Source organism: Nycticebus coucang, chromosome 1 (assembly GCF_027406575.1).
Source record: "Nycticebus coucang isolate mNycCou1 chromosome 1, mNycCou1.pri, whole genome shotgun sequence".
NCBI lineage: Eukaryota > Metazoa > Chordata > Mammalia > Primates > Lorisidae > Nycticebus > Nycticebus coucang.
The window spans coordinates 49,898,869-49,926,387 of NC_069780.1; positions in this window are offsets into that span (position 1 = coordinate 49,898,869).

Sequence of the window (27,519 nt, forward strand, 5' to 3'; positions counted from 1 at the left end):
TTGTCAACAGTGCTCCATAAGGTTATGGGGGAGGGGGAAGCAGAAAGAGGGATGGAGGGAGGGGGCTGGGGCCTTGGTGTGTGTCACACTTTATGGGGGCAACACATGATTGCAAGAGGGACTTTACCTAACAATTGCAATCAGTGTAACCTGGCTTATTGTACCCTCAATGAATCCCCAACAATAAAAAAAAAAAAATTGTAAAATAAAAAAAAAAAAAATAATAAAAATAATAAACAGCAAAAAAAAAGAATCCATTGTTTGTGTTGATTATGGAGTTCCTCCACTTACGAAAGCTTCCCTCCCCTTTTTACAAATCTGGAGTGCACGCTTCCTTCCGCGGGCTTCCTCTCCCCAGCCCCCATTCCAGGCACTTTCCCTGCGCTCTCAGTGCACCTGAACATACTTGTGTTCTGCTGCTCGCTGAACTTCATTATCTCTTCCCTTCCCCAAGTGTCTACATACCCCACAGGGCTATTCCTCAAAGACCACAGACTGTGTCATCTTTGACTTTCCACAACCTCACACGGTGCCGGTAAATAATAGCCATGTTCTAAATATTGTCAAATCAATCTTTAACTTAAAACCAATTTGTTCTTAGAATTGAGCTCATAACTTTCTTTATATATATTTTTGTTGTTGTTGCAGTTCGGCCGGGGCTGGGTTTGAACCCGCCACCCTCTGTATATGGGGCTGGTGCAACTTTCTTTATATTTAAAACAATTTTGTTCTGTTCCATACAATCCAGCATTGGTTTATTCTGTGCTCTGGTACTTCCTTGTCTATCTTGCCGGGGCTTTGCTTGGCTTATCTAAATTATTAAGCTTAACCTTGGAGGACAGAATCCATGTCTTCTGTGGTATATGTATTCGGAACACAGAAATATCTTGCCAAAGAGATTTGTCACTTGGTTCCCAGTGTAAACATTAAGACTATGAGCATATCTTGGGAGGAAGATAACCTGGCTTAAGTTTATCTTTTTACTTTTTTCTACGTTACAGGAGTCAGACTTGACTTCTCACAGTTTCTTGACAGAAGTTGTGTTCCTCACGGAATTTCTAAGTACTGGGTTTAAGTACTGGTTTTAAGAAAACCCAGTACTTCATCAGCTTTCATGAAGTCAGTTTATAGCATTTCATTTCACTTTCCCATCTTATATCTTAGTCATAACCACCTTATAAATAATCTCTTGCTTCAAAACCTCCACTAACACGTACCTTTTATTTTTATTGACCTTGGCTAATACAATTTGGGTAGAAACAATTACTAAGAGAGGAATATTTGAATTATGATTGTAGGTTTTAAACAAAGTCTTAACTGAAACTTCTGCCACATAGAAATATGGAATTATTATCTACCTACTTTGGGGAAACCACCAGTTTGAAATACAAAGGAATTATGTGATAGCTTACTCTAAGAAACTTTGTTTTGAATCCTTAGGTATTAAATGAATGTTTGGGCAATGGAAAATTTTTGTTTTCTGTAACCTGATGAAATGTTAGCCTTAAAATTATTTTAAAAAATTCACCTGGTCTCTGATGTAATTAAAAACTATATTTATGCTAGATTAACTGAAATCTTTGGCCTCAGATAAATTGGTGGAGTTTGGCCAAGTTTTAGGCAAGCTTGGGTATTTCTTTATTTCGGGTGGAACGTACACAAAGCTCAGTGAATTCTTGCCCTGTGACCTAACACCAACTAAAACTCAACAATTTGGCTATAATTTCCTTTGAGGTTTTATATATTTTTTCAGCTATAAAATGTGAACCCAGGTCAAGAGTTGTATACCAAAGGCTCAATTTTAGCAAGAAAAATATTTATGTATTAAAAGTGGAAATTCTACAGAAACCTGGCTGAGCAGAAAACTTTGAAACTTGAACAACTTAGAATATTTGGGTGAAGCGAATGTTTCATAGTTCTAGCTGTAGAAAATGGTACCAACAGTTTCTTCTGTGCTACATTACAATCTTCTGATAGGTTCTGACCAGAAATGTCTCTTCGTTTTTTTCCTTTGCCTTCAATGACTTTAATAACATGACTCTTTAATTCAAATTGCTTTTTTAATTTCTTTTAATGCTCTTCTTTTTTGAACCCGCCACCTCCAGCATATGGGGCCGGCACCCTACTCCTTTGAGCCACAGGCACAGCCCTAATGCTCTTCTTTTATGGGGAATTTAGGAAATTTCCTTCTAAGACTGAATCAGAGGGCAGAGAGAATGAATCCAGGCAATTTTGCCCTTCAAATTATGTTTCCTGGTGAAGTTTGTGTTGACCACAACCTCTGGACAAGGACATAGCTCTGTAATGTGCCACAATATCAGGGTGAGTTTCTTGTATTCTATGGAAATACTCCCTAAGAGGTGAGGGAGTGGCCTCTCTCCCTCCCCTTTGCCTAGACTCCCTCCTAGTCCTGAGGATCACAGTTATTTCTGCAGTGTTTCTTGCTGTTTTTTCCAGGGGTGTGTTGAGCCCTTATGCAGATAAACCCTCTATCAGTCTGCCTATACTTGTTTGAAAGTCTCCTATAGATCCTTCAAAATTAGCTTTTCTTTTGTTTTTTCCTCTAATAATATCTTTATTCCTTTTAATGAAAATTTCTATGCCCCTCAACAATGTTGTTCTCATCTCACAGGGAGGACAGAGAGGAGAAGATGTCTATCAACTTCCATTAAAAATGAGGTTCCATTTTCTGATGAATTAAATAAAAAATCATCTGTACTATCTTCCATTTCTTTCAGCTTTGTCTACCACTGCTCTTTTACATACATTATGCTCTTGTCAAATTTGACTCATGCTATTATTCCTACATGCTAAGTATTCATTCAATGAATACTTGAGTGTCTATCATGTACCATAAACAGTTCTAGCCTCCAAAGATACATCCAAATCAAAAAACCAAGAAACAAACAAAAAGCAGACACACCTCGTATTCCAAGGGACTGTCTAATATAACGTATCCTGGGCATTCTGCATTCACTCATCTTTGCACATTCACTCATCTTTGCACATTCACGCATCTTTGCACATTCACTCATCTTCCGTGGTCCCTCCTTATCTATATGCCCAGTTCTAACTTTCAATTGGCTCCTGTATTTAAAAAAAATTTCACTGGGTGGTGCCTGTGGCTCAGTGAGTAGGGCGCCGGCCCCTTATACTGAAGGTGGTGGGTTCAAACCTGGCCTCTGGCCAAAGTGCAACAAAAAAAAATAGCCGGGCATTGTGGCGTGTGTGTATAGTCCCAGCTACTAGGGAGGCTGAGACAAGAGAATCGCCTAAGCCCAGGAGTTGGAGGTTGCTGTGAGCTGTGATGCCATAGCACTCTCCCGAGGGTGATAAAGTGAGACTCTGTTTCTAAAAAAAAGAAATTTCAGAATCCACAAAGTGCCTTCATAAGTAGACTTACTTTTAACATTTGCAAGGCTTAAGTTTGATGTGAGTGAGATATATAAATACCATTTATGTAAATATTTACAAGACATAAATGTAGCTAAAAACTTTGATAACTAATGTCAAAATCAAAAAGTGTATAAGGCTATGTGTTCATGTCTGAAAATTAGCAAAATAGCCAAGAAAATTAAATGTATTATTATTGTACATATCTGGGTAGTCTGTGTTGATCAACTGGCATTATTTAAATAACAAAACATATAATTAATAAATTCCTAAATATTTATTGAAAAAAATTTTCTTCATTTTAGCAAACTCATTAGTAATAAAGGCTTTTAAAAAACGTGATTGCTTTAATTAGCAGTGATGCCAATATAGATATTTCTTGAGTCACTGTAGCTCTTTGATTTTTTTTTAAATTTCCAATTGGGACAATACAATTGAGGCTACTACATAGATAATTGGAACTGTTAATAAAATTCTGAAATCAGTACTTGATTCTAAATATCTATAAATTTTACACATCGTCTTCAATCTCTGTAGTGGGAAGCTTCATGATAAGCCATCCTCATCACAAAAAATATTATGAAATATTTTAATTTCCTTTTTTAAGTGTTACCAATAATATAGTATATTGACTTTAAAAAAATATCATGTCTTGGCTTGGCGCCTGTGGCTCAAGTGGCTAAAGCGCCAGCCACGTACACCTGAGCTGGCGGGTTCGAATCCAGCCTGGGCCCACCAAACAACAATGATGGCTGCAACCAAAAAATAGCCAGGCGTTGTGGCAGGCGCCTGTAGTCCCAGTTACTTGGGAGGCAGAGGCAGGAGAATCGCTTGAGCCCAGGAGTGATGCCATAGCATTCTACCCAGGGTGACAACTTGAGGCTCTGTCTCAAAAAAAAAAAAAAAAAAAAAAAAAAAATCATGTCTTAAAGCAACATCTAAATCCATATGGTCATGTAAACAATCAATACCATTGGTGATACATGTTACTTTTAGGCTTCACATACTAAAATTTAAGATTGTAGAGTCTGAAATTTACTTTAAAAAATATTGAACAACTAAAGTAGATAAATAACAGAAAAATGCAAATAATTATAAGTTATAATCTTTGTTTTTTTAAAGTTAGGAATAAATTATATATTACTGTGATGGGGTAATTAACCACCTCCACCAAATAGTGAATGTTAATTGCAGTGTGCACAGGAGATGAGAGATGGAAGGAAGAAGGGTGAGAATCCATTTAGTTTAAGTGGAAATTGGGAAATACTAATGGATTGATTCAGAAGGACATAAAAGATACAGGATTAGAAAGCAAGACAGAGATTGAGGTTAGTGAAAGATTTTTGTTTTGTGGTTCAGAAATTATAATAATATTTGCCTATGTGGTGATAATCAGTACATTTCATAAATGTTTATTACATGAAAGAACTCTGCTAAATGTGCTACCCATACCAATTTATTTAGTACTTAGAACCACATAAACTTGATGTTCTTATGATCCTATTCTTTAAGATAATAGAAATAAGAGATTGTTACTTGCCAACAGAACAGGAAGTAAACTCAGATGTATCTGACTGCAAAGCTTGCTCTTAACCACAAGGGCATTTGAGGCCATAGGACAGGATTTTGGGTCTCTGGAACAAGGTAAAGGAAAATAAGAGAAGGAAATGACACTAACATTGGGAGGAGGAAAAGAAGCTTTATTTAGTCTAACTTATGAGTAAACAAAATCCCATTTGAATTGACTTAAGCAAAGGAAGGGATTTTAATCAAACAATAAGCTGTGAAGGAATGGGACAGCTGTGATTAGACAAAGGTCATGATCTCCCAGAGCCTGGGGACTCAGCCCCCAAACATCAGGCCTATTTCTCTGTTTCTTGGCCATGCTTTTTTCATTCTATAGAGTTTTTCCCATGTGGTAAGAATTCAGATAGCCAAAATTTCCAAAATTTTATACATTGTGATTTCAGCCAACAAAGGGATACCAGTATGACTCTTTGGGCTTCAGGTCTGAAAACTCGGGGCCAAATTCTAATTGTCCCTGCATAGAGCAAGAGCTATCACAATAGTTTTTATGCTTTTTGCTATACGATAGAGGAAACCTAAATAATCCCTTATTGGATATTTTTCTTACATAAAGAGAAGTGTGGAGGAAGATGGCTGGCTTGGGGGTCGGTCCATACTAATGATATCAAGAGGCAGAATACTTACGATTCTTTTGGCATTTCTTTCATGATAGAAAGATGACCATAGTTGCTATCATATCTTGACAGTAATATCTGAAGCAGAAAGAAATAAGGCTGAAAATAAAACTCTCTTTGTCTGACTTTCTCTCTCTCTCTCTTTTTTTTTTTTTTTTTGCAGTTTTTGGCCGGGGGCTGGGTTTGAACCTGCCACCTCCAACATATGGGGCTGGCACCCTACTCCTTTGAGCCACAGGCACACCCTGACTTTCTCTTTTTGTCTGGAGGAAAACGATTGCATTTCAGGGATAAGACCTTATCCTTAAACAACTTTGAGATCCTTCTTAATAAAAATAATAAAATACAAAATGAGGCACAAGGGATTGGCAGGGTCATTGACAGTGTTAAGCCCTGGGCTTCCTAGTACATTGAGTCTGTTGAATTTCTTCTTTTGTTTCAGTGGTTGAACTGAGTCACTTAAAGCCAGGTCACTCCTGGTTATGTGGAGCATGAAAGCAGGTGTTTGTATTTTTCACCAGCTAACTTTGAAGGTAGGTTTCTAAGACTAAGGAAGAGGGGAGAATAGCTGTTGAGTGAGGGCAAATTTGTGTCCATTGATGTCATTGGTTGAAGGATTAATGCAAAGGCACAGGTATAGAATCATGCTATAAAATGTGTTTGGTTTGGTGGTAACTATGTCATTGGGTATTATAGATTGAAGTATCCCTGCAAAATTCATGTCCACCCAGGATCTCAGAATGTGACCCTTATTTGGAAGCAGGGTCTTTGATAATGTAATTTTTTAAAAGAACTTTGAGATGAATCATATGGATTTAGGATTGGCACTAAATCCAATGACTGGTGTCCTTACGAGAAGATGAGGGGACACACAGACACACAGAAAAAAAGGCCATGGGCAGGTGGAGGCAGAGATTGGAGTTATGTTGACTCAAGTTAAGGAATGTATAGATCCACCAGAAGCAGAAAAAGGCAAGAAAGGATTCTTTTCTGTGGGCTTCACAGGGTGCACGATCCTGCTGACACCTTGACATCTAGCTTCTAGCCTCCAGAACTATTAGTGAAATTGATTTCTATTGTAATAAGCCACCCAGTTTGTGGTAATTTGTGGCAGCAGCCTTTTGAATTTAAAATAATGGGGTAAAAGGTAATTATCAGAAGAAGTGGAAGTGGAGCTTGTAGGCAATCCCAAAGGGTGTCCACTGTAGAATTTATGAAAGTAGATAAAGTCATAGATATAGGGTGGGAACTCAGTTGGTGTCTTGCCTTGATGTCACGATAAGGCGTGAGAATTTTAGTGCCAGAAGGAACGAGCAGTGGGAAATCCAGAATGAGAGAGGAGGCCAGATACTCTGCCTTCTATCTAGACAAGCTAATTCCTAAACATTTCTTACTCTTTCCTGAGCCTGCCTGTAAATGTCCTCCTCTGAGATGGTCCTGTCACCTCACCCTCCTGGGCTAATTCATTGCCTTCTCCGATGTGAAACTAACACAGAAGGCCCACTCCTTCTGCCAGCCAGTCCTTCACATTGTTATTGTGGCGTGGTGAGTGTGTGTGTGTGGTGATATATTGATATATTCAGTTTTCCATTTCTTAGCTTTCTTTGATAGAACATTCTTGACATTATTTAGGAAGTGCTTAAATAAAGATGATGGCCTGTAGGGTGTATCTTGAGTGTGAACATTAGAACAAGAGATACTGATATTAAATACTTACTTATAAATGTTCTATATTTAAATGAAGTAATTTAATAAAAATATGTTATTTGAGATAATGAGGCATTTCATGTACATTAATTTTAGACATAAAGGAATTCAGTTCCTTCAAAGTACCAAACTTTATAATTTTATGTTGTTTTGAAATAAATACTTCTAAAACATACTGGATTCTCCCTGGATCTCTACAGCCTGAACACTAGGGTCAACGTTACAAACATCAATATTGTGCTGAGCCATATTGTGCTGTTCTGGGGTCTCTTTCCTAAATGCCCTGGCAATTGTGTTGCTGAACCATTGCTTTTTCCTCTGGCTATGAACTGGCCAGATGTACTTCTGGCTGTTGCTAGCGCACTCTCTTCTACTAGAATCCTGACTTTCTTTAATATGCTATTTCTAACTCCCTCACGGGGGCCTGGGAATCTGAGTAACACAGCTTGTTAGAATTGATTTTAATATAAGAGTACATGCCCCTGAGTGAGCATCTGTGTCCCCAAAAGAGTTTCTCTGAGATCTCTTCTTTGAGTTAGATACTATAAGTTTTAGCACATAGACGGCCAGAGAAGTATTTTTTTTTTTTGCTTCTGAACTCTCAAATAGAGCCAGCTAGCTAATGAAATTCTTGGTAGCATCCAGCAAAATTATCTATAGGAAGTTTTTTTCTCCTTTACATTGTTTTCCATTGCTAAGTTATATATATATTTTTTCATCTTCTCTGTGTGCTTTTGTTTTATTTTGGGTTATTAATGGGATGATGTTAACTGTAGAAATAATTCTTTTGGTTTTAAAGCTCCATCTCAGGGAGTTATGTTGACCAAACTTTGGTTAATGTGATGTTTAGCTGGGACTGGTTAAGAATCTGTGCTGTTGATGACTGCTACACAGACACTTTGCAACAAATCTGGGGTTAACTGGGAAGGAAAAACTACGAGAACAATCCAGTTGTGCCAAGAGGTAATATTTTAAATATACATAGCAGGAGGAGACCCAGAGTTTCCTTGGATGTCACATGTATATGAATCAGGCTGTGGGGTGTCTTTGAATCTTGAAATGACATTGAAGTCAAAATTTCAAGCATAGGAATTCTGAGGTCAGAATCAATAATGACAGTCGATATTAGTCATTTGACTTAAAAAAAAATTCTTTGAGCTGACCCCCTTTCTCTCAGTTCCTTTTCTTAATTACCCTACTCTTTCCAAAGCATTACTCACACACTCTTTTGCTGTGAGAGAGAGTAAATAGTGAGGGGCGTGAAAGGCACATAAAAGTTTCAATAGCAAAGTGTCGATAGCCATGACCTTTCAAAATAATGCAGGTTTTAAAAAACGATTGCCTCTGTAAACCATTTGAGAATTTGAGGATTCTAACTGCAGATGGGCTTTTAAACAAGTGTGTGTTTTCTGTTGCTTCTCTACCCTTGATTAGACGCTGAAAAAAAGCCTCTTTCTCAATTTCCTGTTCTTGTGCGTTATTAAAAATCATTCCATTGCCCCAACCTCTGCTCCTGCCTCTTTCTCCTTTTCACCTCTTTTTTGTGTGGAGGATGTTGCCCACAGTTGCTGGCCATGAAGGAGGCTTGAAAGTCATGAGGATGAGGTTGTGACCCAGCTACAGCGTGTGAGACATGAGTGATGGGAAGAGAAGGAGGGAGGGAGGGAGAGACAGAGAGCCATCACGCAGAGTGATGCAGGGTTATGAGTTGCACAGTTATTTCTAGCTTTGAGTTGTTTCCAAATCTCATACATTCACAGACAGCCTCGCCAAAGCCCACAGATGTCATGCATTTTCAACAGATTCCACAGGGCCTAGATGAGGTTTGAAGGCATTCCTTTGCTCTTACACATTAGCTAAAAGGAATTACCGTAACATCTGATATTGTGGAAGTGGGACATTTGCCATCCTGACCTTGCCCAGAGCAGTCCGGAAATAGGGATCCAAGAATGTATTATCTCATGCAGCCTCGAAAGGTCACCAGGGTCCTGTCGGTGGCATTCTGAAAAGACCCAAGCACCCAACATGCTCTGCATTTGGAGAAACTGGGCTGCTTTGTATGGACACAGTGGGCAGACACATGTTCTCACTGCTCTTTGGATGTTTGTCATAGGAAAGGCATGTTCCACTGGAGACATTCCCAGCTGTCAGTAATGTGCTGATGTACCACAGCCAATTATAAGAGGATGAGCCAAATAAACAGGATGTTCACAATGTGTGTGATTGCATGAGTGTGTAGCAAAACTTCTGCCCATTTCTCAGCCTCATAATGGGATTGACATGCATTGCTTAATGTGCATCTGTCTGTTTGGGGCAGAAACACATAAACACCATAGCAACCATGTGTAAGAGAAAGCCCTTTCTTTGGCTACATGGGCTGTGGATATGATGGGGTAAAATCTGGTATAAATCGGGAATGAAGATTGCTTTAATATTATGACTTTATTTTCTGGGAAGTGTCTTTAAATGATTCAAACACAGATGAGAAAGAATAATCAGATAATGGGTGGCTGTATGAGCAGGCAAAGGGGGCTGGGTCTATCTGAATATTTTTTACATGCCCCAGTTAAATCATCTTCATTCTTTCTACTTGTAAGACACTCATTAGTTATTTATGTAAATGTACAGAAATGAGTCATCGTCCTTTTTGTTTGGAGATGCTGCTACTGTTAACTCTTAGTGTCTAAACATATTCTTGAGATGACAATTTGTGAAGAGGGAATAGTGTTTTCTTCAGCTTTAATGTGTGGATGGGTTCTTTGAAAAACAATATAAGGTATCTTGCTAAATGTCATACCTCTTCTCTGCGTATTAAAATCCCCTTTGCTCAAACTGGAACATCCATTCATGATAACAGTAATAACATTTATAGTACATTTCCTGTGTTCTAGCACTGCACTAGAACTTTAACATGCATTAACTCTTTGAATTCTCTTAAAAAGGCTTCTAAGAATAGAGGTTATGAGAAAGCAAGCTTGAACTCTCTTTTGTTTAAGTACTGAACCCATGCCCTTATATACTCCACTTTATTACCCTTGCGTGTCTCTGCTTAATATGAAATCTGATTCTATTACAGCCTCTGGTGTTGATTACTGTCTTCCATTGAAATGTGACTTGTGTTTTCTTGAACGGGATTAATGCACAAAGATGACTGTGGTATTCTCAGGTTCATCCGTATAGAAAGCTTTACCTACATAGTCCAGTTAAAGACTGAGGAACCTGACATGAAGGCTTGGTAATAATTTTTGTTTGTTTTGATCTTTTCATTGTGGTTGTTACATGCTGCTTTTCAAAAAATGCCCGAGCCAAAGTTATATATAGCAGGATGCCACCTCCTTAAAATTTTGCTGCCTTTCTTCAAAAGTTTTTAGGTGATAAATACAGTGGGAAAAAGAATGGGTTCTGAGTGTAGAGATTATGTGAGATCATTTTAGTTTATGATTATTAGAGCCTTGTGCTGTATCATCTGGTATAAGGCAGTGCTACAGAGTGGTTAGGGCATACTATTTGTGTGATCTTGGGAAGTTTAATTGCTATCTCTGTGCCCATTTTTTTCATTCGTACAGTAGGTATAGAGAAATAATAATAATCCCATAGGATTATTTCTAGGATGAAATGAGAGAATCCATGTAAAATGTGTGGCTCCTATAATATATATTCAATGGAATATATATTGAAATGCCTTTTGGCACTCTTCATAACCAATCCTTATATTGTTTTTTTCTCCAATGTCTTTAATATAATCAGACATATTGTATAATATTTGTTAAATGTTGTCTCCCTAAACTAGAATGCAAGCTTTATGAAACCAGGGATGTTTTGTTCTCTGCTGTGTCCTGATTGCCTAGATAGCACCTGACACAAACTACGTTGTCAATGGAATATTTGTCAAATAATTGAATGTTAGCTGTTATCATTACCATTATCATTATGGCTAGTACTATTTGTTTTTTCAAACTCATATTATGTTTTAAAAAATTCTCAAAATATTTTTTAGGTTTGAATAATACTAAGAGCCTTCAGTAATATTTGATTTTTGACCTAGAATTTTATAGCACGTGGGAACATCAGAGCACATTGAATTTAACCTCTTCACAATTTATAAAATAAAAGATCTTAAAATCCCCTGAGGCCCAGTGATGGTTAAGTGGCATTACTGGTCAAGAATTACCACATGGTAGGTAAGACTTGGATCCAGACTTGAGCCCTGGTTCAATTAATGCTCTTTCTGCTCCGTTCCACTGACTAAGTTGGGTGCCACATGGCTCTCTACCCCTCAGCAGATTTGGTCTTAATTCATGTGAAGGTGGTGATGGCCCTATTTCACCACTGCAATCGACTCCAAACTTCTCATCACCTCTTATTGATTGGTCATGGCTATACAGGCTTTCCCCAGTAATGGAAAGTAATGGACTGTCTTTTATGGATGACAAAATGTGCTAGTGACAAGCCATATACAGACATAACTGAGAATTGCAATATGCTTCTGGGGTCTGGGGAGAGCTGCTCCTTTTCAGATCACTCAGTCAAAAATGGCCACCTTTATCAGCTCTATTTGGAATTCTTCACCGGATTTGGGGATCATCAGAATGTTCCATGTAGGGAGGAAAATCAGAATAAATAAAAGCTGTAAAGTTTGTTATTTGTCTGGCTCCAGAGCTGTCTGGGGGAAAAATATATGAATTCATCCAATAAACATTTATTAAGTGATTACAATATAGTAAGAAATATAGTATACAATCTGTGGATATGGCCTGTAAATATTTCTAAGTTACACCTTTTTCTCTTCAAGGAGTTTATAGTCTGGCCAAAATAGAAATTATCTCCCATCAGTCCTAGTGATACATAACACAATAGTGAGACAATGAAGATGAGAGATGAAAATAAAACTTAGAAGGGGCTTGGAGAAGGAATATATTACTTCCAGATGGTGAAGCGTGGTATTCATGGAAGAGGCAGGATCATAGCTAGACTTTGATGGATCAGTAGTATTCTTCAAATTGTATGACTCTTCAGTTAAATGTATTTTAAAGTTGATTACTTAGGGTCCATTTTACTTCTTGACATTTTTAATTCTTTTGTATGCCACATAATATGTACAATTGTATATAACATAACGTAACCACCATAGCTTATTTCTCAACAGGAGGCATTTGTTAAAGGCATTGTTATGTATTTTTTGCATAGCCACCATATTAAACATTTAGATGAGCTTATAAATGATAGCTTACTAAAAGAAATTATATGTTCCATATACACACGTACAATATTTGGAGTCTCTACACATAGTTCAGAATTAAACAGCAGATTCTTTTTGGACATTTCTGATTTGACTTACATAATTATTTATGTTTAAAGCACAATAGGTTTCCAAACCGAAGTCCATTATGATATAATGTGGCGTATCAGAAGGACTTGTGAGCTAAAACCATGTTTCTTATACCCAAAGTCCCAGAAAACATTTACAATTTCCTTTATATCTGTTTTCCTGCTGTGGATGTATCTTTCTACTTAGAATAATTTAATGCATTTAGTTTATTAAATAATGGTTGATGTCTTTATTGAAACTTATTTCAAAAGCAAATGTAATACTAGTTAAAGAATTATTTTTTAATTATACTGCATATTTTCAAGATATTAAGCACTACATGGTAACTGGAAAATTAAAAGTTTTTATTGCTGAGTGTGGTGGCTCATGCCTGTAATTCCAGCACTCTGGGAGACTGAGGCCGGTAGATTGCCTGAGCTCATGGGTTCCAGACCAGCCTAAGCAAGAGCAAGACATCGTCTCTAAAAACAGCCAGACTTCGTGGTGGGTACCTATAGTCCCAGCTACTTGGGAGGCTGAGCCAGAGAATCGGTTGAGCCTAAGAGTTTGAGGTGGCTGTGAGCTGTGATGCCACGCACTCTTACCAAAGGGCAGCAAAGCAAGACTCTCTCTCTGACACACACAAAAAAGTTTTTATGAAGTGTGTTAATGTAAACCATGTATCATATTTCCCATTTATCAGGCTCAAATTAAATCAATACATATTATAGTGGAACAATAAAGAACGAGATTTGTATCAGCCTGGTGCACTAATGGCTCTTCATTTTCTAGTCTTCCCTCATTATGACTTCACCCTGTCTCTGGTCAGCTAGGAAGTTATTTGCTGTGGCATTTTCTGGTTCCTGCTGGTTTTAAAGTCTTGGTTGCTGTAGCTACCCATGTGGCTTGTTGATTCCTAAAGCCGTGATTGTGTTCATAGATTCTTGTTTTCTCCTTAGAACATGCTGACAGATGGGGTGACTGAATATTTTAACCAGAACATTAACTCTGGATTTTTCTGAAGCCTGTTAAAACTACCAAAACAATTTTATGTTCCTCCAAAGAAGAAAGGAAAGGCCAACTCAGAAAGATGAGTCAAATGGAACCAATATGGAAGATGTCTTACAGCTTTAGCAAAGCATAAGAACAATGGTGCTCAGTAGCTTTTAAGGACCATATTCTTTTGTGTTGAGAGGACACAGAACAGCTGATTCAAAGCCTGTGTACTGTACGCTAAACTTAGTTTTTACACTGATATAGATCTTGCAGCAGATTAGTTTATCCATTACTACATGTATAGGCAAATCAATCAAATGTTTAAAAATATCTAGGGGTTCAGTGCCCATAGCACAGTAGTTATGGCGCCAGCCACTGAACCGAGGATGCCTGCTAAACAATAACAACTGCAACAAAAAATGGCTGGTTGTTGTGGCAGGTACCTGTGGTCCAAGCTACTTGGGAGGCTGAGGCAAGAGAATTGCTTGGGCCCAAGAGTTGGAGGTTGCTGTGAGCTATGATGCCATAGCACTCTACTGAGGGCAACATAGTGAGACTGTCTCAAAAAAATAAAATAAAAATCTAGGGACAGGTTTCCTCAGGTCAGGAAAATAGGAACCTAGCAGAATGAAAGATTTGTTTCCATATAGTTATTGAGCTAACATTATGTGAAAGAGACTTATTTAAAGAGTAAATGCCCAGGAGAACTTATGCAGCATTGCAGAAACTGGTGTGGGGTCTTCTACAGCCGAAGAAAGTTGAGGGTATAATTCAAATTAAGAGGAATTTCTTGTTGATGACAGAATATAAGAACTAAAAAGGCTTTCAGAAATCATCTACTTCTCTTACCTTATTTTATGAATGTGGTAACTATAATTGTTACTTGGCTAAGATCGCCCAGAAATTTAGCAAGAAAGCCAAATATGAACATGCTTATCTTTCCTCTACATCTGGTGATTGTTTTTTCATGATATGGCATACATATTTATACTCATTTAAGTAGGTCATGTGTAATTTCATTTTACTTTTCTTAGATCAGTACTTATTGTTGATCATATTAATTCTAACATGTTTAATCTGTTTTTCTCTGTGTGGAATATTTTAAGCTACCAGAAGGAAACTTCTCAACTCTGCACTTTAATTCCTCATAATCTATTAGTATTAATTTATATTTTTAATGAGATAAGTAACAGATATTAGTTGAATAAACTAGAAAATATGGATAGGGAAAAAGAGAAAATTAAATTCAGTTTTATTCCAATCTCCAGAGATAGATAATCACTGTTTTTGATGCATATATATGTATGCATACATCATATGTTCTTTGCAATAAAGATGGGATCATATTTAGCCTACTGTTTTATGACTATTACATGAACTATTCATGTCACTCTTTCATGAACATTTTCCATGTGAATAAATATGTTTAGAATATTACTTTTATTGGCACTGAAAATCAGCCTGTTTTATTCATCTTCTATTTGGGGACATTTTACCTATGTTGAATTTTTTGGACGCTTTGAGGGCAATTTTTCTTTCTTACAAATCATTCTGCAATGAATAGCCATACAATTATATTTATTCTGAATTTTTCCCTTTACATTATCAGAGTTCAAAGAATGTGTATATATATGTGCAAAACTTTTGATAACAGTGAGTCCTCCACCAACACTCTCTACTCCCAATTTTGAAATTTCTAGTTCATATTCTGTGCAAAATCTGGCAAGGGTAAATAGGTAAAAAGTAAAACGCAACAAACAAACAGCAACAACAAAAAATCCAACCAAACAAAACCTCTTCAGCAGGAAAAATAGAGTCACAATAAATTAGTATCCACCCAGCAGGGCTGTCATTCCTGAGATGTATTAGACAAGTGGCATCAGTTGGACCCATAGAAGGAAAATGAGACAGATGTCTTTCCATTTCCAGCCTTCAAAGACAAGAGGGTGATGGTTTTAAATTTAGCAGTGGCATTAGGGGGTGGCTTTTTCATACATCCTTACCAGAGTTCTGGGATATAAAATGGATATAGGAGTCTATAATAACTTGGAAGTTTTGATATGATAAGTAGGGAGGCAATGTATTTACTGCTGAGGAGTCATTGTGATTCTTCTGTTTCTTGTTTGAGTTTGCTTCTATGTGTGATCGCTTTATACAAGAGTGAGTAAGAGTTAGGCCTTTGTTTAACTTGGTTTATTATTAATAAAAGTTGCTAGATGAGTATAATGAAAATACTAAATTTAGTGAGATTTGCATCTCTATTTTAAAAATAAAAATATACATTCTAACAAAAATAACTTCAAAGAAAAAATGTATTTTTTTCTGCCAATCTTAACCTCTGACATTTTGTTTCCTTATATAGTACACGCTCTTTGTTTTTCTTGGATAAGAAATAGTAGTAGCTGGTTTCACACATTTTTTTAAGGTCGTGTTTTAAGATAATGGTGCTTTGCGATAATAGTGGTGGACGGTTTCAAGCAGGACATATGAGCATAAAAATTAACCACTATTAGTGTTCTGAAGCAGGCTGAAAGTCAAGGGAACTTTTTTAAATTCAGTTATTTTAATCTATCTGTGATTTGAATATTTTATATAGTAAATTATTATACAATAGCGCCAAAGGTAAGATTTTTTTTCCAGCTTATATTTCATTACCTAAGTAAATGCTTATAGGATTTCTGATTATGTTCATTATGTTTTCAGTAAATACACACACAATTATTTTAGCATCTTTACCATATCCCTCAAGTGTATGATGGCTTATTTTTTGATTCTTTGGAAAACTGTCAATTTTCAATTTTTATTTTTTACAAATTTAGTTTATTCTGATTACTGGATTCTAGGATAGCTCTAGGAAAACTTATTGAAATTTTTATTACTGCTTGTATATGCATTTGAATACTTTATAAATAGAATGATATTAATAAATCTCATTCCAGATGAGACTAGTCTACTTCAAAAACAGAGGCTAGAGAAGAGGAGAACGCTGTATTTGAACACAGAGCAGGTGCTTTTTGGTGGAGCTGACCAACGTGAAGGAAATAAGAAACCCTGTAGCATGGACAACTCTGAGTCACAGAAGACTCGTGCAGTGACTGAGAGTTGCAGGCACCTGTTAGGTAGTATAAAGGTCTTGATCACCTGCCTGCTGGGTGTGTGCCCAAGTGAAGAGTTGTGTTCCACTTACTTTGATACTCTCTGTCAACTCAAATGTTCCCTCTATCATGTTTTTTTTTTTTTTTTTTTTTGAGATGGAGTCTCAAGCTATCTCCCTGGGCAGTTGTCATTGTTTAGCAGGCCCAGGCCGGGGTTTGAACCTGCCACCCTTGGTGTATGTGGCTGGCGCCCCTCTATCAGTGTTTTTCAACCATTTTTATCTCAACACACTTGAACCTATGGTTAAACTTCTGCAGCATACTTAAATTATGTTGATCAAAAAAAAAAAAGGGGGTAAACAAAAGAATATACTTACTGTGATTTGAACTTTATTTGAAAATAATGAATGACCTTCAAAAATTTGCATAAGATCTTCTCAGGCACACCAGTTGAAAATCACTGCTCCAGGAATGGCCTTCCCTTCTCCCTTTCAAATTACAATTGAGGGCCCACTTCTTCCAGGAGAATTTCTCTGATTAACATCTGGTGACCTCTGAACCATTCATCCATGATTCCAAATCCTCTTGGCCACTCATCAGTTTTATAATTCTTATAGCTCCTTTTTTTTTTTTTTTTTTTTTTTAAATAGATGGGATGTATATCTTCTCTGCTTCCTTTAATAAACTATGATCATGAAGTTGGGCCCATGGCTAATCTTGACTGTGTCCCTTGAAACCATAAACAAAACAGTTATGTACCTGAGTATTTCTGAATGAATGCAGCCCCTGGGGAGAACTGTATACCAATTTCTTAAATATGCAGTGGAAAAGATTTTTGTTGGTGGATTAAAAGGAGAGAAAGGAAACCGCTGGACTAGCTGTCAAAGGCTTGCTGCATGCTGGACAGTATACTGAACCTTTTGGGACACATTAACTCATAGAATCCTCACCACTACCCATGTGAGCGACACTATATTAAATCCATTTTACAGATGAGGAAATAGAGAGGCGTTCTCTGATTCTCGTGAAGTTCAGAATTGGTCTAGGACACATAATTATTAAGTAGAAGCTTTGGGATAGGAACTCAGAAATGTATGACAGGAAGAATTCCTGTTCTTAGCCAATTCTCATATCTTCCTCTTCATCTCCTACTGAGTTTATGCTAATGAAATAAAATAATGTTTTAAAACTTTTTCTTTTAAAATTTTAAACTTGTCAATCTCTGGCACTTAAGGCTGATAGTATAGTGATAGATACTACTCTGTGAATTGTGAATTTCATGCCATGGAGTCTTTAACTTGCCTTATCTGTAAAAATAGGGCCATTGCATTTTTAATTTAGGGATTAAGTTATTCTGTAAAGCCATTATAGAAATTCTCTGGTGAGAACAGTGAGCAGGAGGCTGAGGCAGGAGGATCGCTTTAACCTAAGAGTTTGTGGTTGCTGTGAGCTACTCTAATGCCATAGCACTTTAGTCTGGGTGACAAAGCAAGATGCTGTCCAAAATGATGAAAAAAAAAATACAAAAAATTGTAGTGAAAAGAAGTAGCAGCCACCTTTTTCATACCAGTATGGGGCTAAAAACATCGTTTATTATTATTATTATAAAATAATATTGGCTTTTTGGCAAACCAGCAAACACAGTTAGTTGGTCATTGGGTGGAAATACAATGAAGAAATAGTGACTATTTCAAGTTGTACTTCTTTTTAGTTACTATGACCCACATTTGTTTTCAAATGAAATCTAACTAAGATAGCCAATTCTTGTCAAGTAATGTCTAAATTGCAATATTTTACAGTATTAAATACAATATTCTACCAGCATGGTATAAAATGTAGTATCAAATGTTAATGAGAAGGAGTTGGGGGGTTGCAGAAAAATGTCATCAGAGGCCAGACCAAGTTAACTGACCCAATAATTTCCTACCAAGTGCAAACATCCTTAAAAGACTTAAAAGAAAGGTCTGCTTTATAATGCTATAAACATACTCTTCCCTGGAGAAGTATTGATAATTAATGCCACGTACTCTTGGTTAGAAATATATATGACTTTGGTCATAAATGTTCTCATTTTAAATGTCACGAAAGTGAATAGCCTTTAATATTTCAGAATGATAACTTGCTCCCAGACAGCACTACTTTGCAGGAGATGGTGACTGCCCTGGCACTTAGTGAATTATCAAGGGACATGCCTCCGGCATTTGGAAGGCACACTCTTAGCTCTGCATCAGCATAGCAAAGCAGTATGCAAGGGCATAAGGAACAGACTTGAAGAAATCCAACCCCCATCCTGGCTTCACTTGCCCTCTTGTAAATCAGTCTGTGTTAATACCTTAAGCTTAGAAAAAAAATTAAAAAAGGACAATGTGCTTCTTTCTTTGGCCTGCAGGTCCATGTGCTGTGTTCCTGGCCATTCCTGCTTTCTAGACACAGGTTTTCATAATTTTTAAAGAATATCTCCATAAACTCAACTTCTGTGGGCGAGATAGTTTGATATCAAGAAAGAAGAGAGAAGGACTCTCTCTCCTTTGTGTGTGTATTCTTATTTCATGGTATATTAAAACATGTGAGACTGACAGAGCAGTTAGTTCTAGTCACAGGAAAAATTATCAATTGAATAAGAGATTAAAAATGGGACTCAGTTTCAGGTCTGATATATAAAAAACTTGGAAGTTGTCAGTCTAATCCTTACAAAAAAGAGAAAGCTGAGCAAGCTGTCAATCAGTGATTTTTCTTGGACCCATCAGAGAGTAGATAATTGCAGGGTCAAATCCCAGCCCAAATTTTGGAGTGACAGACAAATCTAGAGAGTCACAGCTGAGGTCAGCTCACCTGGCGCAGAATCAGTGAGTGTTGTAGACTGGCAGGAAGCATAAATGGTAATTCAGAGGAAATGCTGGAGGCTGAGTGTGGACAAGCAGGAGAATGAGAAACTCGTGGGGGTTGCAGTTCCATGCAGTCCTGGTCTCTCATGAGCTTCTACTCCAGAAACCTTATCAGATTCTCACAGTGAAGATTCAGGAAAGATCCTGCCTCTGGAAGGGAGAGGGGAAGAGTAATCCTTGTAAAATGTTCCATGACAAAAGCCAACACTGGAGGAAAAGCATTCTCACTTCAGCCACCTTTCACCTTTTGGTCTCACCTAAGGGGAGAAATTTTATAGCTGGAGAGGTACTTATAAATGTCACAGCCCAGAGACACAGGCTCATTAAACACTGAAATTTACTGAGAAAATTATAGAATGCCTCCCTTCCTACCTTAGCACACACTAACGGGGAGAAAACCTACAAAATTCAAACTTTTCTAAAGAAGAATATTTAGGGAAGCCCAAAGACAACAGAGAAAATAAAAGCAAAGAAATTAGAGACATCTACATCTTGTGGCACCTGTAGTTACAGAAAACATGAATGCACCATGTCTGGCTTTCAAAAAAGATTATAAAGCATGCCAAGGGTCAAGAAAAAACACAGTCTGAAGAAAAAGTAAAAGCCAGAATTAGAGTTGGAAATGAGACAAATGTTGAAATTACTAGTCAGGGAATTTAATATAACTATGATTAATGTGTTAAAGGTCCTATTGTAAAAAATAGACACCATGCAAGAACAGATGAGTAATGGGAGCAGAGGGGTGAAAACTACAAGAAAATGTCAAAAGAAGTACTAGATGTCAAAGACAGGAATGAAGACTGCCTTTGATGGATTCATGAGTAGACTGGGCATGCCTGAGGGGAGAATGAGTGGGATTGAAGACAGGGCAATAGAAATTTACCAACTGAAAGGCAAAGTGGAAAACAAAAAAGCAAACCCCCCCAGAACATTTGAGAATTGTGGGACAAATTCAATGAGTATAAATTATGCATAATTGGAAAACCAGAAGGAGAAAGGAAACAGGGCAAAAGAAATATTTGAAGTAATAAGGACAGAACTCTCCGATATTAGTTATGAACACTAGAGCACTGTTCTTGGGAGCCCAGAAAACGCCAAGAAAGATAAGAAATAAGAAACAAAAATAAAAACAAAAGCCTCAAAAACAGCTGTCATAAAAATACTCCTAAGCATATCATATTCAAGCAACAGAAAATCAAAGCCCAAGAAGAAATCTTAAAAGAAGCCATAGCAAAAAAATATATCTTATGTGTAGTTTAAAAAGGGATGGTGGTATAGTGGTCTTCTCGTCAGAAACCATGCAAAAAAGAAGAGAGTGCAGGGGAATATTTAAAGATTTGAAAGAAAAAAAATACCAGTCTAGAATTCTATATCCAGTAAAAAAATATTTTTCAAAAGTAAAAGGAAAGACTTTCTCAAACAAACCAAAACTGAGGGAACTTAACACCAGCAGACTTGCCCTGAAACAAATATTAAAAGAAGTTCTTCAGGAAGAAGAAAAATGATACAGTTCAGAAACTCAGATAAACATAAAGCGTGTTGGAAAATCATAAATCAGAGAAAAATGAAACCTTTTACTTTTCTCATTTTTAACTGCATTAAAAGGTAACTGTTTAAAGCAATAATAGTAGCAAAATTTTGGGTTGTTATAGTATATGGATAAGTGCACTGAATTGCAGCAAGGTCAGAAGGAATGGGATTTGGGAATACTATCTTACAAGGTAACTGCATTACTCATGAAGTGGTATAAAGTTATTTGAAGTTGGACTTAGATTAGTTAAAAGTGTATATTTGAATTTCTAAGTCAAATACAAAAAATATTTTTAAGAGAAATATAATTGATATGCTAAGAGAGAAAGATAAAATGGGACCAGAAAAATGATCCATTGAAACCAGAAAAGGCAGAAAAAGGAGACCAGGTGAATAAGAAGAAATGTAGGAAAATGCAATAATTAAAACCTGGTAAATATTAGTTCGGCTATATCAATATGCACTATAAATGTTCATATAGATTAATTAAAAAGATACATTTTCAATGAATTAAAAATGCAGAATTTTATTAATAAGATAATGTTAGCTGCTGTAACAAATACTCTTCATAATTCAATAGATTAACACTATATGAATTTATTTCTTGCTGCTGTAAAAGCTGATTGGCTATCCCAGGCAGTGTGTAGCTAGCTCCCTCTACACAATATCAGGACCAAGATCTTTCTCTCTTATGGCTTCATAATCCCTAAGGTTTAATAAATTTTGCATGTAGGTGTTGCAAAGGGGAAAGAGAACAAAGAGTAAACATTTATAAAGTTATAATTGAGAAAATTTCCTCCAAACTATGTTTGAGAATGACAACCTAACTAAAGGTTACTTACACATTATAAAGGGAAGGTATAAACCATTAGGGCTTAGAGGAAGGTATTGTTAGGGTCATCAATTTAGGATATTCTGTTATGTAAATATAAACTATAATTTCCAAAATGAAGAGGGAGCATTTTAAATCTTTGCCCAAACAACTCCAGATTTATAGAAAAAAATTTTAATCATGTTAAAAAAATTTTTGGACAATTTCTGGAAGGAAACCAGTTTTAATAAACTGTATTGTTTATTTTGGCAATAGCTTATGTTTTGAATGATAAAATAAATGGTCTAATTTGGTAAATGTTTAAAGCTAAACTGGTTTAAACAGAAAATGCTGGTGTAAAATAATGCCTCTCTCTGAAATTTATGACCCTTATTTCCATGCAGTTACCACGTATTTCCATTTGGATGATCTAGCAGATAATTAAAATCATATGTACCAAAATTTAAAAACCCCCCAAAACACATGGGTTTCCCCTAAAAAAAAATTCATTATTGAAAAGAGAGAATAAAAATAATTCAATTAATTTATCAGAAGCCAAGAAAGAATAGGAAAATAAAAGGCCTGATACAACACAAAATGGTAGAGAGGAATACAAATACGTAAAAGTATCTCAATAGATGCAAACTGATTAAACACAGACCAAATAAAGCACAAGATACTTGTTTTTTAAGGTGCATAACCTTACCTTTTTTTTTCAGAAAGAAACAATGCAAATCAATGACACACAAAGATTAAAAGAAACAAATAGAAAACGTATCAGAAAAATACTATATTCATATCAACCAATTGGACTTGAAACCCCCCAAAACTTTGCTAAAGTTAAGAGAATTATCTTGTAATGATAATCTATTTCCCTAGAAGTTGTAGCAGTTTTGAACCTGTATGCAACTACAAACATATCCTCAAACACATGAAGCAAAATTGAAATAATTCCAAGAAAAAAATTAACAAATCCACATAGACGATTTTTTTTTGTGTGTGTGTGTTTTTTTTTGGCCGGGGCTGGGTTTGAACCCGCCACCTCTGGCATATGGGACCAGTGCCCTACTCCTTGAGCCACAGGCGCCGCCCCCACATAGACGATTTTTAACACAACTTTGTGATGCCTTGGTAGAACAAGTGCTCAATTTTTGTTCCATATACAGACAAAGTGAATAATGCAATATGTTTGATCTAATGCATGTCAATAAAATCCTTCACCCAACAGTTAAAGAACATAGAGATTGTTTTTCACACACTCACAAAACACCTGTAAAATCTGACCACATGCCAGGACACAAAGCCTGTCGCAACAAATACCAATGATATTTGTTGTGTGATCATAGGCAAGAAGAACATATAGCAATGCTTTAAACTATACTGTCCAGCTTGTATGTTTTGAATTTTACAGCAACACTTCCAAATACTCCATGGATTTAATAAAGATAATGATGTTGATAGGAATGACATCAATGATGGCGGTAGTCAGTTTTAATAGTTTCTTACCATGGGTGGTATACTGCACTCTGTGCATTATACATACCTTATAAAACCCTATGGATCGGTTCTATTACTGTGATTATTTTCCTGATGAGGAAACTAGAACACAAATCTTATCCAATGATGGGGCTAAGCTTTGCAGCCCAATTTGATTCCAGATACTATGCTTTAAATCCCTATAATGTGAAGAAATAGAATTAAACAGTAATGACATACTACATATCAAGGCAATTAAAATAGTTTTCATAGTGTTAAAATAGTTGAGAGTTTTATCTTAGGTTCATATAATAATGTAGATTAGAAAATATATTGAACGTTAAGGTTTTACCGGTCAGCACCAAAAGTTAGAAAAAGATACACAAAGTATACTCAAAGACAGTACAGAGAAGGAAATCATAAAGATAAAACAAAAATTAAGTACAATGCAAAGAAACGTACATCTCATAGATGTAAAACCTGTTCTTTAGAAAGAAATTTCTTTGACAAAACTGATCAGGAACTAAAAAGTTAACACATGAATTAAAAAAGAATATGAGTATATGTAGAACAGAGATATTAAAAATCAATGTCAAGTCCCCCAATGAACCTTTATACCAATATGAGGGTGAATGAACCAACTTTCTAAAAAAATACACACTACCAAATTTGATAGAAGAAGGAATTTTAAAAAGCACAACCAATACTAGTTTTACTGAACCTTAAAAAAAATAGGTAATTGAAGAATGGGGGTGGTCCCTGACTCATCAAAATCAGAGAGAATATAAGCAAAAAAAAACCTATGGGCCAGGGTGGCTCCTGTGGCTCAGTGAGTAGGGCTCTGGCCCCATATACTGAGGGTGGCAGGTTCAAACCTGGCCCCGGCCAAATTGCAACAAAAAAATAGCTGGGCGTTGTAGTGGGCACCTGTAGTCCCAGCTACTTGGGCGGCTGAGGCAAGAGAATCACGTAAGCCCAGGAGTTGGAGGTTTCTGTGAGCCGTGTGAGGTCATGGCACTCTACTGAGGGTGGTAAAGTGAGACTCTGTCTCTACAAACAAACAAAAAAAATCCAAACCTATGGGCCAATTTCATTTTAAGCAAAGATGTACAACTTCCAAAATGTTAATAAGTATTATACATTTCCATAAAATATATAACATTTAATTTTAAAAGTATACAGATCAGTATTTTACAATTGACACACTTAAATTGTTTGCAGTAACAAAGTTGCATAACGATAAAAATATTGCCAAATATCTGTTTTCAAATTTCTGTCTTGATAGCAAGAATTATGTTCCAAAACAATCGTTTTCTCACTTATTAAAAATGCCTCTTTTACATTGGCACAAATTGAGGGTGGGTGTGTATTTAAATACTGCTAAGCAGGCATTTTTCATTACAGAAAAGGTCAGAAATTTGGAACAGCTGTTTCTTTTTTTGTAAAAGAAAAACATGTACTCATCTTCAAATTCTCCAACTTTTAAAGGACTTTTACCACAAAACATTCAGCGAATCTGTTTATGGACATAGGATTTTCATGGCAATTCCCCATTTTAGTACAATATTACTCAATATCTGGTATAATGATAAATTCTTAAAATATATTTGGAAGTGTTAGATTTATAGAGGCTTTTCTTGAACTTGAAAAAAAAAGTGCTATGTTAGTTCCAACTAATTTGAATGTCCGTGGTAACATTCATTATGTAAGATATAACATACACCAGTAATTGGAAGGCCACATTTTAAACAGTTAAAGCTTAAGTACAACTAAAGAAACTGTCTTTTTGAAGTTCCTAGTTCTAGCTCAGAGCTCGTTGAAGCACCATAGCTTTTATAAGCACTAATAGACATTTCAACTGCTATAACATGAAGTCCTCAAAAGACTTTGGGAAGAAACATCTTTTTCTGTTTTAACAGTGGAGCTTGAGTCTCTTAAAAGCATGTTATACATTAGGATGTCAATTACTTTTATTTGCATTCATTAGTACTGGTATTGCAAACAATTTGTCCTAGTGGAGGAAAAGAAGAGACTGAAGTCCTTCAATAACCCCTCTCATTAATTCTTTGTGCAAACAAACTCTCGTTTGGTATAAAGCAAGATAACCTAATGGATGTTTTGTAGAGGATGTGCAGCCACTTTGTTTACCAGTTAAATTTTATCAAGTAAGATGGACCAAGGAAAGCCAAGAAAAGTTTGCAGCTCTATAAATCTCAAGTTATATTTTGAACATTCCTAAAACATCCAATCTGCAGACTTCAGCTTTGAATAGATTTATGAGAGTCAGAGGTCACAATTCTTGCAAACAGAGGAAACAGCACATAGAGTTTTTGTTTATTTTCTGTCTCTTAAAAAAATCAAATATGGCCATCAAAGACATAAAACACTAATAATCAACTACTGGTAGCAGAAGCAGGGCCTGTGGCTGTTTTTGTATCCTGGGTTACCATGCAAGAACAGCTTTCAGGTTTTCTCTATCTTGTTTTAACTCACATTTTAATAAATTTGTTTCAAAGAATAGAAGAATTCCATGAAACATCTGCAAGGAGAAGGCAAATCAGATTCATTGTTGACGCACTTAAACAATATGGACAAAATAGAATGCAGTTTGGGATAAGCAGAAAGATATCTTCAACTTCAGGTTGGAGGACACGGATTTAGTTCTGGCTTCTATTTATTGGATTTGAGGCTTCAGACAAATTATACAAGTTTGCTTTTCATTTCTCATCTGTAAAATGATTGATATCCCTGGTTCATCTCAGTGTTACTGAGATGATGAGGAGAGATTGTTAATGAGGAAATGTTCTTTTCTACTTCGTTTATTTTCTTTTTATCGAGTTAAAGTCTTATACAAATTTAAGGTATCACAATGGTATTTGGTAGCTATTCTTCCATTCTCAGAATTGCCTTATCTAGATCTTTGGGGATCATTCACCTTCTTTGCCTGGGTGAGATGAGGCAAATTTAGAAGACTGCAGCATCAAAATGAGCTTTGATTGTTGTATTAGCGATATTTATCAGAACTGATTTTCCGCTTTCTGCAAGTTTCATTTTAGAAGACCTTATGCCAATGGTGGCAGTGACTTGCCACGGTGGATATATTTATACTGTCACTTGTACTGCTACTAAGCATTTAGCTTTTCAAGTGCATCAGAAGTAAAAAAGGAAAGATCATCTTTGTTCCCTGCCCATAATAAACATGAATAGTTCAGTCTTTCTGGATATAAAAAATAATTGATTTTGCTTTCAACTTTAACTCTTGAGTCCATTGAAAAGCATCTTCTCTAATTTTCCCTAGTAAATAACTTATTTATAAACATTGCTTATGAGTAATGTTTACATATAATCAATTTTTTTTTTTATGTTTTACAGGAAGAGTAATTGATCTTAGGCTCATGTAGTTAAAATTTTTTAAGTCGGAATATTAGTGTATGACAAAGCTTCTGTTTAGAGTTTAATATAATTTTGGGTTATAGAAGATTCTATGGAAATGTCTACTTTATAATATAGTCTCCTTTTCTCTTTTTCAACTATGCTCATAAAAGCTTTCTGTTATTAGGAGGCTTAATTAGGAGATCATAAGTACTTTTAGTCTATTTCCTTGGGGTTCTTTTCAATCGCCAACCAGCCTGGAGGATAGAGGTTCAGAAAGACCGGACACTGATTGCAAACTGTCTCACGCTGCAAAAATCCTGCTCACCCTGTTTAGAGATATGAACTGTCCGAGGATTGAGGTCCTAGAGCGATTTCTAAGGCTGCAGCCAAATGTTTATACAGTGAGTTCCGAAATGACTTTAATCTTCTTGACCTAGAAGTATCCCAGGACTTGACAAGCTGTCGTGCTGAAATACACAGCACAAAGTCCATTGGAGATGACGTGCTCTAAAATTATCTCCTAGAGTGTTTTAGTTAGGTAACTTCCCAGTCACAACCTGATTATGGACCACCTCGGTTAGTATTGTCCCTTGCCCACGATCTTCTCAATAACATCTTAGTACATATTAGTGTCTTTTGATTTTTTTGTAGCTTGAGTAGGAAAAATCAGTGTGTTTATGTACCATTGAATTTAGCACTTAACGAATTTAAATAATATAATGGCGTAGCCATCAATGTATCC